This window comes from Macaca fascicularis, chromosome 10 (genome assembly GCF_037993035.2).
Source record: "Macaca fascicularis isolate 582-1 chromosome 10, T2T-MFA8v1.1".
Taxonomy (NCBI): Eukaryota; Metazoa; Chordata; class Mammalia; order Primates; family Cercopithecidae; genus Macaca; species Macaca fascicularis.
In genome coordinates this window covers 100,822,150-100,839,576 of record NC_088384.1, presented here as the reverse complement: position 1 = coordinate 100,839,576, position 17,427 = coordinate 100,822,150, and the positions used below count along the sequence as shown (strand labels likewise).

The following is a 17,427-nucleotide window of genomic DNA, read 5'->3' as shown; positions in this document are numbered from 1 at the left end:
CTTACAATCATGGCACAGACAAAAAGGAAGCAAGCTATGTCTTACATAGCAGTGGGAGAGAGAGAGAAGGGGGCGGACTGCCAAACACTTTTAAACCATCAGATCTCGTGAGAACTCACCTCACTATCACGAGAATAGCATGGGGAAAACCGCCTCCATGATTCAATCACTTCCCACCAAGTCCTTCCTTCAACACACGGGGATTACAATTGGAGATACAATTTGGGTGGGAACACAGAGCTAAACCATACCACTGGGTGTCCATAAACAGAACACTTGTACTTCCCTGTGCCTTGGTTTTCCCATCTGAGAAATGGGGGTAGTAATGACGCTCACCCCATAGGACCATGTTGAGGATTATAGAAGCTGTTTTGTGCTACTATCCAGGTGCCCCTTAGCCAGTAGCTGCTTCTCCTCCTTTTTCACAACTGTCTGTGTGCAGATGTCGAAAATTCTTTTTCCATAAGCAGGGGCAGGGCCAAACACTCTGCCTGTGCTAGGCATAGTCACAGACATCTCTCACGGGACTCTCACCTTACAGCCCAGGACACAGAGGCACTTAACCTGCCAAGAGATACTTAACCTGCCAAGTCCTCCCAGCCAGGCTGTGGCTGAGCCAGGATTGAACTCAGGGCTGTCTGGCTCCCCAGGTCATGATCCTTGTCAGGCCAGGTGCTGCTAGCTTTATCCCCCTCCCATTGCCTCTATGGTTCTCACTTTCCTTGTCTCCGGGATGGGGCCGAGGATCTGTGGCTGGCTGTGCTCCCCCACTGTTGTGAGGGTCCCATGATGCACAGCTGAGAGGCGCTTAGGTGTGCCCGCTGGGGGTGGGTGTTACTGGGGCCATGGGGGATGTGTCTGGCCCCATCAGGCAGGTGACTCTGCCCTGTACTTGGCATTTTTGGTTCAGTGGCTCTATTTTAAGCCAGAGGAGGTTAGACTTTGAGTATGTGTATTTCTCAGGTTGGAAAGCTGTCAGCTGAGCAGTCACCAAAAACAGCAACACCTGAAACATCTCCCTCTTCATCTTACCTCTCTGCCTCCTCCCCTCCTTCCTCCTTTGAAGACCTAAGGGAACCCAGTGATTTTCCTCTGTCCCATCGCACCAGAGGCACACCTGCGTCCCTCAATGGGGCCTTGGATTTTCTTCTTTCAGAGCTCCAAGGTTGTCAGCTTTGAGGATGACAAAAAAGGCAATCCCAGTCCCAGGCTGGGCGCTGAGCATGCTTTTAAGCACTTAGGAGTCTAGATCCTTCTGAAGCCTTTGTGAGCCAGTCAGGCCATTCCCATCTCAGGGAGAGGAAACTGAGGCTCAGAAGGAGAGAGAGAGAGACTCACCTAAGGCCACACAGGGTAGGGCAGTGGCAAGGAAGAACATGGGTGTCAGAGTTAGCTAGACCTTGGTTCTGTCTTGGGCAAGTAACTTCACCTCTCTGAGCCTCAGTTTCCTTGTCTGTGACCTGGGGTAGGAATGTCTGCCTGACAGTGTTCCCATAAGCATTAAATGGAGTGTGTGAAGAACTGCTCAGCACAGAGTATGCCCAGCAAAAGTTAGTACTGCCCTCCACCCAATTAATTTCTTCTTTGCCCTTTTCCACACTACCTATTCCCCAGGACTACTGGGATCTGAAGGGATTGATTTTTTATAATTAGACTATAGCCCAGTAATTTTCCAGAAAGCCAGAAGACCTGGCACATTCCCTAATAAGATCTCTCTCTTGTCTCTCTCCTGAAAGAATTGATTATTTTAACCTCAGGGGACAGTAGGTGCCAGCTCCTTAGAGGTGGCAGCTGTGGCCTTTCTGTAGCCTGATTATCATTCAGGGATCTAGATGACCAGAAATTAAAAGCTGTCTCTTGCTGATTTAAGCACCGTTGCTGGTAGGAATTTGGGGTCTCTCATAATTTTCTGGGCACTGAAAGACAAAACATACGGTTTGGGGGATCCAGAGAGATGGAACCTTGAGTATCATCAGAAAACACCATAGCCAAACCCAGCAGGGGGAGCCATTGCTCCCAGGCCAATGAGGATATTATTTGGGGAACAAATGACAACTGTCTGAACAAGACTCTCTCTCTGATGGGTTTTAGGCAGGGCTGCTCAGAGAAGTCCTAATATGTGTTTGTGACCATTTAGTTGGAGCCATTGAGAGTTTGTTCTTCAGCCTCATGAGGATCCATATCTTTGAGTTAACGGAGTTATTAAAACCCTTACTCTGGGCCGGGTGCGGTGGCTCATGCCTGTAATCCCAGCACTTTGGGAGGCTGAGGTGAGTAGATCACTTGAACCCAGGAGTTCAAGACCAGCCTGGGTCACACAACGAAACCTTGTCTCTACAAAAAATACAAAAAAAAAATTAACTGGGCATGGTGGTGCACACCTGTAGTCCCAGCTACTCGGGAGGCTGAGGTGGGGGGATCACTTGAGCCTGGGAGGTCGAGGCTGCAGTGAGCCATGATCACATCACTTGAGCCTGGGGAGGTTGGTCCATCAGCCACTGCACTTCAGCCTGAGTGACAGAGTGAGACTCTGCCTCAAAAAACAAAAAAAACCTTTGCTGTGGTTTGTTTTAGATTTGAAAATCTAACTGATAGGAGTATAGAGGTTTGCTAAACCATTATCTCTACTTTCATGTATATTTGAGAATTTTCACAATAAAACTTTTTTTTTTTTTTTTTGAGGTGGAGTTTTGTTCTTGTTGCCCAGGCTGGAGTGCAATGGCACAATCTCAGCTCACTGCAACCCCCGCCTCCCAGATTCAAGCAGTTCTCCTGCCTCAGCCTCCCGAGTAGCTGGGACTACAGGCACGCACCACCACGCACGGCTAATTTTTTTGTAGTGTTAGTAGAGATGGGGTTTCGCCATGTTGGCCAGGCTGATCTTGAACACCTGACCTCAGGTGATCCACCCTCCTCAGCCTCCCAAACTGCTGGGATTACAGGTGTGAGCCACTGCACCTGGCCAATAAAACACTTTTTAAAAGAATCTTTCTCTCTGTCCATCCCACCCTATTTTTTCCCCTGCTGTTTATTTGGTCTGAGTAGGCGGTGACTCTGAGAGTTAGAGTAAATAAGAACATTGATTGAGTAGTTAGTATGATCCAAGCACAAAGCAGGCCTCACTTCATTTAATCCTCAGAACAACAGTAGGCATTGTTAATTCCACCCTATAGATGAGGAAATTGAGGCTCAGAAGGATGCAGAGATTTTTTTCAAAGTCACAATTGCAAAGAGAGGGGGAGCCAGCTGCTGAGCTCTTGCTCTTGACGGTGGCCCCTCCCTGCCGGTGAGAAGCTTCGCATGGTGCTGTTACAGGTGGCAGTTGCTGCCGTGTGGCAATTTGAGCCCAGCTGCTACAGACAGAGGCCTGTCCCTTTTCCTCCTGCCAAGGACCACCCTCCCTTTCCCAGCCAGCATAATATATTGGAATCAAGAGCTGTCTGTCTGAATCAAAGGGGGCAGGACTTGCATTGCAGAAGACATCATGGGCTAGAAAGAGTCAAGGCAAAGGGATAAAGAGTCTGAGACGTGAAGAAATACATGTGCTAATGTTAGTGTAACAGAGAGCTTCCCTATGCAATGCCTTAGCCAGTAACCATATGTGGCCATTTATAGTTAAATTAATTAAAATTGAATTAAGCTGAAATTTCAAGCCAGGTGCCATGGTGTGCGCCTATTTTCCCAGATACTTGAGAGTCCGAGGCAGGAGGATTGCTTGATTCAAATATAGGCTGTCTGGTTCCAGAAACCTGCCCTTAACATTTATTCATAATCTTCGCTTTATATAGGCTAAGGAGGCTTTTGAGGGAAGGAAAGCTGGTATAATGTCCTGAAGAAAGTCCCACAGGCGCTGGGCACAGTGGCTCATACCTGTAATTCCTCTCAAAGTGCTGGGATTACAGGCATGAGCCACTGTCCCCGGTCAATTCTGGTTTCTTTAAAGTGGGGCAAGGACCTTGCAGACATTTGTATAGCAACTGGAGTGCAGAATCCCTCTAGATTCTTGTGGTTATTTTTTTTTCCAGATGTTTTGTAGTTGGTTCTTCCACACCTAATTTGACAGTATTCTTTTTAGCAACGAGTCTTCATTGAGTTTTCAGAAAAACAAATCTCTTCCTTTTGCACTCATATTTCATCAGTTTATGGAATATCTAATTCAGTTACATTGTTACAATATTAAGTGTGCCTTCTGCAAACTGATTTGGGAACACACCCAGCGGACTGTTGGCAAGCATGCCCTTCTACAGCCAAGAGCCCCAGGGGCCTAGAGAATGGCTTACTAGCCATAAGCATTCAATGTGCCTGAGGCAGTAGCGTTGCATTCAGACAGCATGGAGAGCACTGGTTAGCCTGGCAAGCTGGTTAAACAGATTAGTAAAAGGACTTTGTGCACTAACTCTGGAAAAGACTCCATAGTGTGGAATTGTCTCCGGAAGACATTTGCCCCACTGGAGACTACATTTCCCAGCATCCCTGGCATCTAGGTATGACCATGTGACTAGTCTCCACCAATGGAATGTGAACAGGAGTGGTGAGTGTCACTTCCAGGCAGGGCCTTGAGGAAGCAGGTGAGCTTCTCCATCCCTGTCTGTCTAGATACAGAGAACCCCAAAGCCCTGCAGGATGGCAAAGCTGCAACATGGAAGTCACCCGGATCACCACGTAAAGGAAATCTGCTCTCCAACCAGGAACAAGCACCTGCCTTGCAATATTAGGTAAGAGATAAACTGCTATTGTGTTAAGCCACTAGATCTTGGGGGCTGTTTGCTATAGCAACTAGCATTACCCTGTTTAATACACTTCCCATATAGGGCTGTCTTGAGGATTAAGTTAAATGACACACATGTAAGAGACTCTTAAATGGGACTTTTCCTGTTGTCTCAGATTTACAGCCAAAGCCCCAAAGTCAAGAACGGACAAGAGGTGTCAAATACCACCGTATCATGCCTGCAGGACTTTTTTTTTTTTTTTTTTTTTTTTTTTCCGGAGATAGGGGTCTCACTCTGTCACCCAGGCTGGAGTACAGTGGTACGATCTTGGCTCTGCAACCTCTGCCTCCTGAGCTCAAGCTATCCTCCCACCTCAGCCCCCCAAGTAGCTGGGACTATAGGTGCGAGCCACCACGCCTGGCTAATTTTTGTATTTTTTGTAGAGATGGGGTTTCGCCACGTTGCCCAGGCTGGTCTCGAACGCCTAAGCTCAAGCAGTCCACTGCCTCAGGCTTCCAAAGTGCTGGAATTACAGGCGTGAGTCACTGTGCCCACCCCCTGCAGGACTTTCTTCAGGATGTGGAAGAAAGCTTTCCTTCTCTGAAAAGCCCCCTCAGCCTACATAAAGCAGAAGATTATGAATAAATGTTAAGGGCAAGTTTCTGGAACCAGACAGCCTGTATTTGAATCCTGTGCCTAAAACTCACTAGCTGTGTGATCTTGGAAAAGCTACCTCACCTCTCTGGGCCTTAGTGGATGTAAGATGCCATTAGTAATAGTACCTACCTCATAGCCTTGTAAGGTGCACATAGTTAGGCTACTTGACTGTTAAATAACATTCTTGAGGTGAAGGGCCAAGCTTGATTCAGGGAAAGTGTAAAATATGATATGATTGGATGTTGAAACTGGACAGAAAGGCATGGGCAAAAAGGAGAGATTTCATTGAATGTATTGGAAAGGCAATGGTTGAAGAAAAGCTAAATTCATTTTTGTGTATCCCTCATCATGTTCAGATTATTCAATAAACCAGTTAGACACATGAAATATATAGATCAGCTTGGGGCACACTGAAACCCTCAATACATCTTAACTCAATACATCTTAACTATTATTATTCAAAATTGTGCCAGGTCAGGAACGAAATCCTCTCTAAGCTTTATTACTTTTGAGTGAGAATACAAATTAATGTTTTTGGGGTGGTAGAAAGCAATGATCCACATACTTCTGGGTTTTCATAATACTTCAATGTTTTAAAATTTATTTTTATTTATTTATTTATTTTTTGAGACAGGGTCTCACTCTGTCACCCAGGCTGGAGTGCAGCGGCACAATCTCAGCTCACTGTAACCTTCACCTCCCAGGTTCAAGCAATCTCATGCCTCAGCCTCCTCAGGAGCTGGGATTACAGGTGCCCGCCACCACACCCAGCTAATTTTTTTTTGTATTTTTAGTAGAGATGGGGTTTTGCCATGTTGACCAGGCTGGTCTTGAACTCCTGGCCTAAAGTGTTCCACCCGCCTCAGCCTCCCAAAGTGTTGGGATTACAGGCGTGAGCCACCATGCCTGGCCAATACTTCAAAATATTTGTGAATCCAAATAAGAATGGCAACTCCAATTGCAAAGTGAGAACAATGGGAAAAAATCTGCAAGTGCTGTTTATAATCACCTTCATTTTATAAAAGAATGAATTTCATAACCCCTGGAATTAGGAAGGTCATAATCTCAGAGTAAAGGACAGTCCTTCAGATGGAATCCATTTAACTGAAGAGAATTCACTAGGTTGCCCTTATTTTTAGTACAGTTTACTGGCCCATGTTTGGAGACTCCAGATATAAATTACCACAAAGTGTATAAGCATTCAGAGCTGTTATCTCTCATGATGGTCCTACAAAAGTAGGATTGTCATAGTCTATTCAGGCTGCTCTAACAAAAATACCTTATGCTAGGTAATTGATAAGCAACAGAAATTTATTTCTTACAGTTCTGGAGGTTGGCAAGTCCAAGATCAAGGTTCCAGCAGATTCAGTATTTGGTGACGGCCCGTTTCTCCTGAATGATGGCAACTTCTATGTGTTCTCACATGGGGGAAGGGCAAAGGGCTAACAAGCTCCCTCAAGCCTTTTTTATAAGGGCACTAATCTCATTCAACCCCCAAAGGCCCCATCTTTTAATACCAGATTATGTTTCAACATACGAATTTTGGGGGGACACAAACATTCAGACCACAGCAGGGAATGTAGTCTATGAGGATATGGAGTTTCCAAAGATTTGGTGACTTGCTCAGGGTCACCCAGCTGGGTTCAGGCCTGGTCCCAGGGTCTCAATGCTCTGGGAAAAAAACAGTCTTTTCCTCCAGGGTAATTATGTGTTGGAGGGATCTCTGTTCCACGTGGTCATCTGGGGATCCAGGCTCCTTTCTTGTGATCTTCCATGTCCTAAAGCTGAAATTCCTCTTCTGGAGACAACAGGCCCCCAAGGGATCTATGGATGGAATTCAGGAATTCATGAACTTGAAAGAGAAAATAATTGCATCTTTATTTACACTAACCTCTGACATTTAACATTTCTTTCCATTATGAATCTAGATAACAAAGTGGTATTAGCAGTACCTATTTGTTGCCAATAGAAATCATAGATATTTTCATATTATATTGATGTTATTACAGATAACTTTAAATACTGTTTATACTATCATGACATTGAAATTATGGTAATTAGACTAGATCTTATTGTTTCATGTGTTAATAAGGAATCACTATATCACATACTTTTTACATTTTGGTTACTACATTTTAATAATTTGTTGCCTTTGTAATTCCATGTATTTTATGCATTTAAAGGTATTAACTGAGAAGGATATCATAGACTCTACCAGCTGCTCAAGGGGCCCTAGGTTCATAAAGAAAGGTTAGGAATCATGTTCTAGAGCCTTGGAGTCCTCTACCGGATTCTCTGCATGTGCCCAGAAGATTACGACAGAGATGGAGTCTGAAAGATTGTAAGGATCCAGGTCTGGAATCACATCCCATGGCCAGACCTCAGTCACCTGGCTGGGAGATGTGGTTTTTTCTGGGTGCTCAGGAGGAAAGAGGAGATAGTTCAGAGAATAGCAAGCCAGACTCTGCCCCATTATGTCACTTGCAATGACTCAAATTAAAGAGACGCTGGGACCTCTTGTCCAGCATCCTCTGATTTGTGCAGGTAGTAGGAGGGAGGGAGGTACTGGGCACCAGGTGCCAATCTTCCTCATTTTATCTGCAGGTGCAACAAGTCTATATTGCATGGAGACAGTTCTAAGGATGGTTGAGATTGAGTTTCTCAGATTTTCCTTTTGTTCTTCCAATGTACTGGCTGTTTTGTGTCCCCAAGAACTTACAATTTATTGGGGGCTGGTGAAATTAGGACAAAATGTACATCATTGAAAATAGAATTATAGTTTGCATGTATACAAAGCTTTAGAGTTTGTCAAGTACTTTCATAAGCCTGGGCTCATCTGGTCCTTATTACAGCCCTCAACAAGACAGGGCAAGAAGGATCATTCCCATATTCAGAGTTGGAAACTAAGCTCAGAAAGGAGAAATGGATGCTCAAGGTCACAAACTAGAGGCAGAATCAGGGCTACAGTGGTCTCAATCACCGTTCAACAGGCATGTATTAAATACCTACTATATCCCAGGTTCTGTGCTGGGGTCCAGGGATACAGAGATGAACCAGAAATCCACTCAGCTTCTAGGGAGAATGCCCAATAGAAAAGCCAAGAATCGATAGGTAATTATATTACCACATATAATTATATTTGTCAAGACTCTTAATTGAAGAGATAGGAATCCAACTCAAATTAGTTTAATAAGAGGAATTTATTGGTTCACATAATAAAAATTTCAGAAATGTAAGGCTTTAGGCATGGCTGGATCCAGCTTCTCAAACCATATTCCCTGAAATTTGTTTCTCTTATTCTCTGGGGTATGTGTGGGTTCACTTTTCAGACAGGGTCTCATCTCATGGTGACAAAGATAGCCCACAGAGATTCCAGGCTTATCCGCTACTAGTCTGGCAACTTGAGTCAAAAGATCATACCTCTTTCCCAATTGTTCCAGAAACAGTCTTGAGGTTGACTCTCATTGGCTGGAATGGGGTCACATGACTATCCCTGAACCAATCACTATAATTTTGATTGACCAGGCCTGGTCACATATTGGCGTCTGCATCTGAGGTGCTTTAATCAGCCTCCTTTGAACCATGGGGACTGATGTGGAAGGCCTCCCAAAGGAAAATTGGGGGACTGTCCCTCAAAGAAAAGGGAAAATATACTGGGAAGGCAAAACCAACAGAGGCCCCTTATGGCAATGGTGGTGATAGTACTGGCTGCTATGGGAGCAGAGGGAGGAGGCAATCCAGGCTGGAAGTTGGGGAAGGTAAGGCAGGAGAGAGTACCAGGCACAGGGAACATCGCATGTATAAAGACCTAGTAATGAAGAGACCATAACACTTGGGAAACTGCATATACATGACAGGTGGGATGGGAGGGACTATAGTGAGATTGCAAGACCAGCTAGAAAGCCAACTGATAAAACACTGGGATGGTCTGGAATAGGGTTGATGCTAAATTGCAAAAATGGCTGTCATTATTTATTCCTTATATTCACGCCCCATCACAAAGGGAAATCTGTTTCTCTGCTCCTTGAATCTGGGCAGGACTTATAAATTTCTTAGGCCAGTACCAGGCCTAGGCCTCAAAAGAGACCTTGCAGACTTTCCCTCTGTCTTCTGGAACTCTGTCCAGCCACTCTGTAAATGAGCCAGTGCCATTCTGCTGGATGGTAAGAGACACATGGAGCAGATCTGAGCCATCCCACCTAAGTCCCTGTGACGTGAGCGAGCCCAGCTAAGAAAGGCAAAGCTGCTACCCAGCCAACAGCTGGCTGCAGATGTATGAGACCGCCCAGCTGAGACCAGAAGAACCACCCTGCTGAGCCCATACCAAATTGCCAACTTCAGAATTATGAGCTAAATAAGTAATTGTTTTAATCCACTAAGTTTTGAGGTGGTTTGTTTTGTATGCAGTAATAAATAACTCATACAGGGGATGTTTACAGGAATAAAGTGTGTGATAGGGGAGGCAATATTCAAGAGCTTTTTAAGGAAAAATAACCAGATCTTGATGACCATCTGGATGCAGAGGGTAATGGAGATAGAGGGTTGGGCAAGTGCTGGGAGAACAAAGAAGGGGAAGTTGGCTCATTCATTCATTCATTTCATAAATATATATTGTGTACCTTTCTATGTCAAGCAGAATGCTGGAAGCTGGTGACGCAGTGGTAAACAGGACAGCTGCAGCTCCTGCCCCCATGGAATCTGGGTTTCAGCAGGTTGAGTTTGAGACTCTGGTGGATATCTAGGTGGAGCCGTCCAGTAGAAAGTCTGCTGACTTCCCATCCATTACTTTCTCCACTGCCTCCTCCCTGATCATCTCCCACTTCTACCTTTCTGTCCCTAGTCATGTGTCCTTAAGTAAGTCTGCTCTCTCTTCTGGTCTCACTTTGCCCATTTATGACAATAGCAGGAAGGGAATGAGAACTCCATGAAGTCCTCAGCTTCTGTGAGGATAGGAATGTGTCTGTGCCTTGCCCTGCAGACTCAGATGGAGAGGCTGGGTCTGTATTTATGATTGGTAAACCTAGGATGGGCTGCTTGTGTCTGGTCAACTGGAAGTAGCAGGATAGCAGACAAACCCAGGGATGAGGCTGAGATCCTCTCAGAAGTGGTGGCCCAGTCACAGAGCCACTTGTCACATGAGAACAGGTATGATTCATAGAGTAATGAATTAGGGCTTCTAAGCCTGAAAAAACAATGGCATAAGGTCACCAGAAATCACCAAGACAATCCAGACCTAGAAGCAGAGATGGGGAGGACTGGCAAGGATGGATCCCCTCTTTATTCAGAGTAGAAGATGGTTGCAGAATCAGGGGTTATCTCCCCAAAATTCCTTTTTTTTTTTTTTTTTTTTTTTTTGAGATGGAGTCTCGCTCTGTAGCACAGGCTGGAGTGCAGTGGCGCGATCTCAGCTCACTGCAACCTCTGCCTTCCGGGTTCAAGTGATTCTCCTGCCTCCACCTCCCAAATAGCTGGGACTACGGGCGTGTGCCACCACTCCCAGCTAATTTTTTGTATTTTTGGTAGAGATGGGATTTCACCATGTTAGCCAAGATTGTCTCAATCTCCTGACCTTGTGATCTTCCCATCTCGGCCTCCCAAAGTGTTGGGATTACAGGCATAAGCTACCGCACCCAGCCCCAAAATTCCTTTTACCTGTCCATCTTGCTTAGTAGTTCTGGATTTCAGTGAGATTAGCCCTACCCCCAGCTCCAGGGCTGGGACTAACTGATCCTAGAGATTCTCTTCTGAAGTAGTACTACCCACTCCCCACCCCCTGCTGAGGGTGGGTTGGACAGCATTTGTAGTAGAGTGAGGGCAAGCCTATTATCAAGGTGCCTGGAGGGCACTATTGGCACTTAGTTGGGGGTGGGGTGACCAGGGATTGTAATGTTCTGGGATGTACAAGATAATTTGGCAAAATAAAAAATTGTCTCACCGAAGATGCCAGTCACATCAGTGTTGAAAAACACTTCTCACTGAGAGCACCCTCCCCTCACTGGCCATAATAATTGGGTCAGGAAAGCCAGGCCCAAACCGGTCAGTACTTGTCAAACCCCTGGCCCCAGGGACTGGTTTAAGCAGGAGGCTTAGGACCTGAGCTAGGAATTTGGGAATCCTTTGTCTCCTGATCCTTCTGAAGGCTATGGTGTAAAGAGCTGAGGCTGGAACTCTGCACAACACAGAAGCCAGCCTGAAATTATTGCTAACACACAGAGGAGGAAAGAGCTGAAAGAATTGCAGCCCCTGATCAAACCAGACCTGAATTTTACTCCACTGCTGGACTCCATTAACATTGTAGGCCATTGTACCCAATAGGTAACTTTTTAACCCTCAAAACATAACAAAACATTGTAGGCAGTTCATCTCCTACTGTTCAAACTAGTTTGGGTGGGGTTTCCTGTTATTTGCTATGAAGCACCCTATGAAATTCAGAGACTGGTGCTGGAAGAGTATGAATCTTGACCAAGACCACATGGGGCTGGTGTGGGGCTCTGTGGCATGTTCCAGGAGGCTGGGGAAAGTTTGAGTCTAGTCCAGAAAGGAAGAGGCCATTGCTAGGCTCTCTCTGGTCCTCCAAAGGCCAGAGCCCATATTCCAATTGGGGACATGGCTGCTTTCCAAACGAGGATGGGATAATTGTTTAAATCCTTGGGCTGGGAGACAGGAGGCCTGGTTCTCAAATGGACTCTGTCCCAGACTTGCTAAATGACCATAGGAAAAACACTATTCTACATGGACCCCTTTGTGGCCCACCTATACATGGTAAAGGAGTAGGCAAGAGAAATACAGAAACACCCTCTAAAGTGCTTTGCTGAGGGCCCATTAACCTCAGGAAACAGAGCCCTGAAGACATTGTGAGTCCTCTTCTCACAGGGTCATGGAACCTTCCCCCCACCTCCTCTCCCGCTACCAAGCTTGATCTCCAGGGCTTTAAGCTACACATTCCAAGGTAGAGCTTGAGCCACACGAGTCCCCATATCCTGCATTTGCACCCTGCTTTACCTGCACAGTGTGAGTGTTCACCTAGACCCAGGAAAACAGCACAAGAGGTACCCACCAATGAGGAATGGGTGTCTGGGCTGTTTCCAGACCCCATGGCAACTACATTTCAGAGCCGGGCCTGTGTTCAAGGGACTCAGGCAAGTAGTTGAGATAATAATAATAATAATGTGGCCAGGCGCGGTGGCTCAAGCCTGTAATCCCAGCACTTTGGGAGGCCGAGACGGGCGGATCACGAGGTCAGGAGATCGAGACCATCCTGGCTAACACGGTGAAACCCCATCTCTATTAAGAAATACAAAAAACTAGCCGGGTGAGGTGGCGGGCGCCTGTAGTCCCAGCTACTTGGGAGGCTGAGGCCGGAGAATGGCGTAAACCCGGGAGGCGGAGCTTGCAGTGAGCTGAGATCCGGCCACTGCACTCCAGCCTGGGTGACAGAGCGAGACTCCGTCTCAAAAAAAAAAAAAAAAAAAAAAATAATAATAATAATAATAATGTTAATGTTTGAAAAGATTGTAACAGAGTGGAATATTCTCCACTTTCCAGCTCCTTCCCAGGGCTTCGTGCATATGCATATCTCCTTCCAGAATCCTGGTCAATACTAAGGTAGGATGAAAAAACTGGGGGTTTGGGATAAGCAGGAAAAAAGAAGCAAACTCTCTTGGTGGTGGAACTTACTGAAGTTAAGCTTTGAGTCTGTATTGATCAGGACTCTTAGTTGCAAGTGACAGAATCCCAACTCTGTTAGTGTGGGTAAAAGGTTAAGGTGCTGTAACAAAGATGCCCAGCAGTGCAGTGACTTAAAGAAGACAAAAGTTTACTTCTTTTTCAACTGAGCTGCCAAGTTGTCAAGGCAGCTATGATCCAGGGGGCCACTCAGAGACCCAGGTTTCTTCATAGTGCATGCCATCATTCCTTAGGACAGCAGTTTCTGGGGTGGTCCCTGGACCAGCAGCATCAGCAGCACCTGGGAACTTGTTAGAAATGTCAACTCTCCAGCCCTATCCTGGGCCTAGTGAATCAGGAACTTTATGTGTGGGGCCCAGCCATCTGTATCTTTACAGGCCCTCTGAGTGATTCTGCAAGTTTGAGAATCACTGCACTGCCCTAGGATACTATTCCTGTCTGCACAGTGGAAGCTGGGGCACAGAGGGTTGCAGCCAATGGGAAGAGGAAAGAACTCATGAAGCAGGCACAGAAACTTGTAAGGCTCAGGTCAGGAAGTGGCACATGTCACTTCCCTTCATGTTCTATTGGTAAGGATTGAGTCATATGGCCATACCTAGCTGCAAGGGAGACTGGGAAATGTAGTCTAGGCATGTACTCAGACAGAAGGGAAAGCATCTGAGTAGGAGAAAGAGGCAGTGGAAAGCTCTGTGAACTTAGCATTCTGGTCACTGGGACAGTATAAAATTTGACATCATTTGTTTCATGACTTTGAACCATGACTATCTGTCCCATGGTAAAATTCCTATACTAGAGAAAGAAGACTCATAGAAGGTAGTTTATCCACATTCTTGTCTAACACGGACATTTAACATTTCTTTATTGTGAAATATTTAAAACATTGTGGCAAAGACTAATGTTTTTGGATGTTTGTGATAGCACATGAAATGTAGATAGACTACATTTCCCAGCCTCCCTTGCAGCTGGGTGTGACCATGTGACTGAGTTCTAACCAAAGAGACAAGAGCAGAAGTTCTGTGTGCAACTTCCTGGCTCCGGCTTTCCATGAATTAATTGTCTGGGCTTCCTCCCTGACCTATTCAGGCCTTACTGGATGCAGATGATTGGGAGAAGGAGAGAGGAAGAAGAGTCCTAGAAGAAGGAGCCTGAATTCCTGGATCATCATGTGGGGGAGCCCACCAAGCAGAAGCACCCACTGGGAATGTTATGTAACACAAATAGACTTTGTGCTTTGGCTAGTAAGCACTTTGGCAGTGACGTTCCAATGACACTGGTGGTAGTGGAAGTGGATGCAGGTGATAAAGGGGTACACTGTCTGTAGAGAATTTTAAAACAGTAATGAAAAGGTCTAAAAGTCAATCTGCTTTTTATTGTCACCACATGCCAGCAATTCTAAATAATGCCAGTGTTAAAATATTCCTTCTTACCAGGGAGAAAACTCCCACTGTCAGAGGCGTTTGAACCAGAGTGATTCCATCTTGAATAGGGGCTGGGTAAAATGAGGCTGAGACCTGCTGGGCTGCATTCCCAGATGGTTAAGGCATTCTAAGTCACAGGATGAGATAGGAGGTTGGCACAAGATACAGGTCATAAAGACCTTGCTGATAAAACAGGCTGCAATAAAGAAGCCAGCTAAAACCCGCCAAAACCAAGATGGCTTCGAGAGTGACCACTGGTCGTCCTCACTGCTACACTCTCACCAGTGCCATGACAGTTTACAAATGCCATGGCAACATCAGAAAGTTACCCTATATGGTCTAAAAATGGGAGGCATGAATAATCCACTCGTTTGGCATATAATCAAGAAATAACCATAAAAATAGGTAACCAGCAGCCCTCGGGGCTGCTCTATGGATCATTTTCCCTTTACTTTCTTAACAAATTCACTTCTATTTTATGGGCTCGCCCTGAGTTCTTTCTTATGCGAGTTCTAAGAACCCTCTCTTGGGGTCTGGATTGGGACCCCCTTCCTGTAACACCACCACCTCCCCTGGTCCCTTGGTATGCCACTGAATTTGGGGTTTATTTATTACTGGGATCTGGTTTACCCTAGCTAATAAAGACAGGCATAAAGGTATAAATAGCAATGACGAACATCCATATGTACACCATGTTTTTTAAGGAGAAAAACATTACAAATATGACTGTTGACATGAACATTTAAAATAAATTTAGATTTCTTCTGGCGACTGCAGTCTGATACTTAAGCAATCTGCCTGGCGTGGGGAAAAGACTCAGGGAGACTTTGCATTCCACAGATGCCACATCAGCCATCTGGAGTAAGCAGCGCAGCACCAGGTTCTGCCACCAGCTTCTGATTTAGCCAGCTTCTTTATTGCAACCTGTCTTACCAGTACGGTCTTTGTGATCTGTATCTTGCGCTGACCTCCTATCTCATCCTGTGACTTAGAATCCTGTGACTTAGAGCAGCCGTTCTTTATTCCTTTACTTTCTTAATAAACTCACTTTCACTTTATGAACTCTCCCTGAGTTATTTCTTGTGTGAGCTCCAACAACCCTCTCTTGGGGTCTGGATTGGGACCCGATCCAGAACATAAAGATCATCAGCCATCTGGAGGAAGCGGCGACACCACCAGGTTCTCAAACTTTGGGTTTTAGTCAGGTGGCCACAGAGCAGGGGTCAAGAGAGGAAGGCAGGGGAGTGGGACTGCAACGAGATGTCTCAGAGACTGAGACAGACAGGAGGGTTGGCAGACCTGGAGGTCGTGTTCTTGAGGTGAGTGGCAGTGAGGTGGTTGAGAGGATACAGGGAGTCAAGTCAGTCACCTGTGTCCCACCCCTGCTGGCTTCAGGGCAGGGGAGAAGCTGCCGAAGAGGTTCATGTTAGGTTACTGGCCATCCAACAGAGCCTGGATGAAAAGACCTGGCCCGGCGAAGACAAAGCCTTTTTCATGAAAGCCAGTGGTGAGGAGGCATTGGGCAGTGGAGGTGTGACCAGAAAGGGGCCCTGATCCCGACCCCAAGATAGAGTTCTTGGATCTCCTGCAAGAATTTGAGGCGAGTCCACAAAGTGAAAGCAAGTTGATTAAGAAAGTAAAGGAATAAAGAATAGCTACTCCATAGACGGAACAGCCCTCAGGGCCGCTGGTTGCCCATTTTTATGGTTATTTCTTGATGACATGCTAAACAAGAGGTGGATTATTCATGTGTCCCCTTTTAGACCATATAGCGTAACTTCCTGATGTTGCCATGGCATTTGTAAACTGTCATGGCGCTGGTGGGAGTGTGGCAGTGAGGATAACCAGAGGTCACTCTCATCGCCATCTTGGTTTTGGTGGGTTTTGGCCATCTTCTGCAGCCTGTTTTATCAGCAAGGTCTTTATGACCTGTATCTTGTGCCGACCTCCTATCTCATCCTGTGACTTAGAACGCCTAATCATCTGGGAATGCAGCCCAATAGGTCTCAGCCTTATTTTACCCAGCCCCTACTCAAAATGGAGTTGCTCTGGTTCTAACATCTCTAACAAAGGGGCCATAGATAAAGACCAAGCCAGTATGATGGGGCCACTTGCAACCAAGTTTGTCAGCCAACCTGAAGGTGATGAAGAGGACTTGGCCCCTGCTTCTGCCCTTGGGTTCTCCCTGATACCATAATTCATTTCAGTGGAAGTGAAAAAAAGATGAATTCGTGAGAATCAGATGGCTGAGAATGCACCTCAGACCCTAGACCACATTTTAGCCATGAAGAAGCAGGAGGCCTTTTCGTTAGCACATGATACATGGTGGCCATTGGTCGCCTCCCTTTTCCTAGGCAGAAGGTGGGGGGATACCTACCAGTGTTGGAGTTGCCCCTTGAAGACCCTCCTCCCGGCAAGTGGCCTCTCGGCTGTTCATGCATGGAAATGCCACAAGGGGGCAGCAGCACATCACTGCTGTCCCCCGAACCTCGCGCTGTGTCTGATTTCAATGAGATGGGAGGTTTGTTAAAACAGATTTCTGGGCCCTACTCCCAGAGCTTCTGTAGGTCTGGGACAGGGCATTTCTAACAAGTCTCCAGCTGATGGCTGCTGCTTCTGGTCAAGTACAATGGATCTATCTGTTAGAAGTCAGGATAGTGATTATCTTGTGGGAAGTCAGGATAGTGATTATCTTGTGGGTAGTTAAGAGAGGGAGTCCAAGGTGGATTTGGGAGGTGCAGGCAATGCATGGTCCTGCAGTTGACCCAGGTACTGATTGACTCATTTGTGAAAACTGGACTAACTGAACACTTATTATCTGTGTACTTTTTTTTTTTTTTTGAGACAGGGTCTCACTCTTGTCACCCAGGCTAGAGTGCAGTAATGCAATCTTGGCTCACTGCAACCTCTACCTCCTGGGCTCAAGCCATCCTCCCACCTCAGCCTCCTGTGTAGCT

At 46.0% G+C, this 17,427-nt stretch overlaps 1 long non-coding RNA gene across 2 annotated transcripts; it reads left to right on the top strand.

The window, feature by feature from the left end:
- The first annotated feature begins 4,537 nt into the window (after positions 1-4,537).
- LOC102141136 (uncharacterized) lies at positions 4,538-15,528 on the top strand. 2 transcript variants are annotated; one of them, XR_281517.5, is made up of 3 exons: positions 4,538-4,715; positions 12,912-12,971; positions 14,136-15,528. It is a non-coding gene; the product is annotated as an uncharacterized lncRNA (long non-coding RNA). The 2 variants fall into 2 exon arrangements; XR_012419422.1 differs by lacking the exon at positions 12,912-12,971.
- Positions 15,529-17,427: the final 1,899 nt, after the last annotated feature.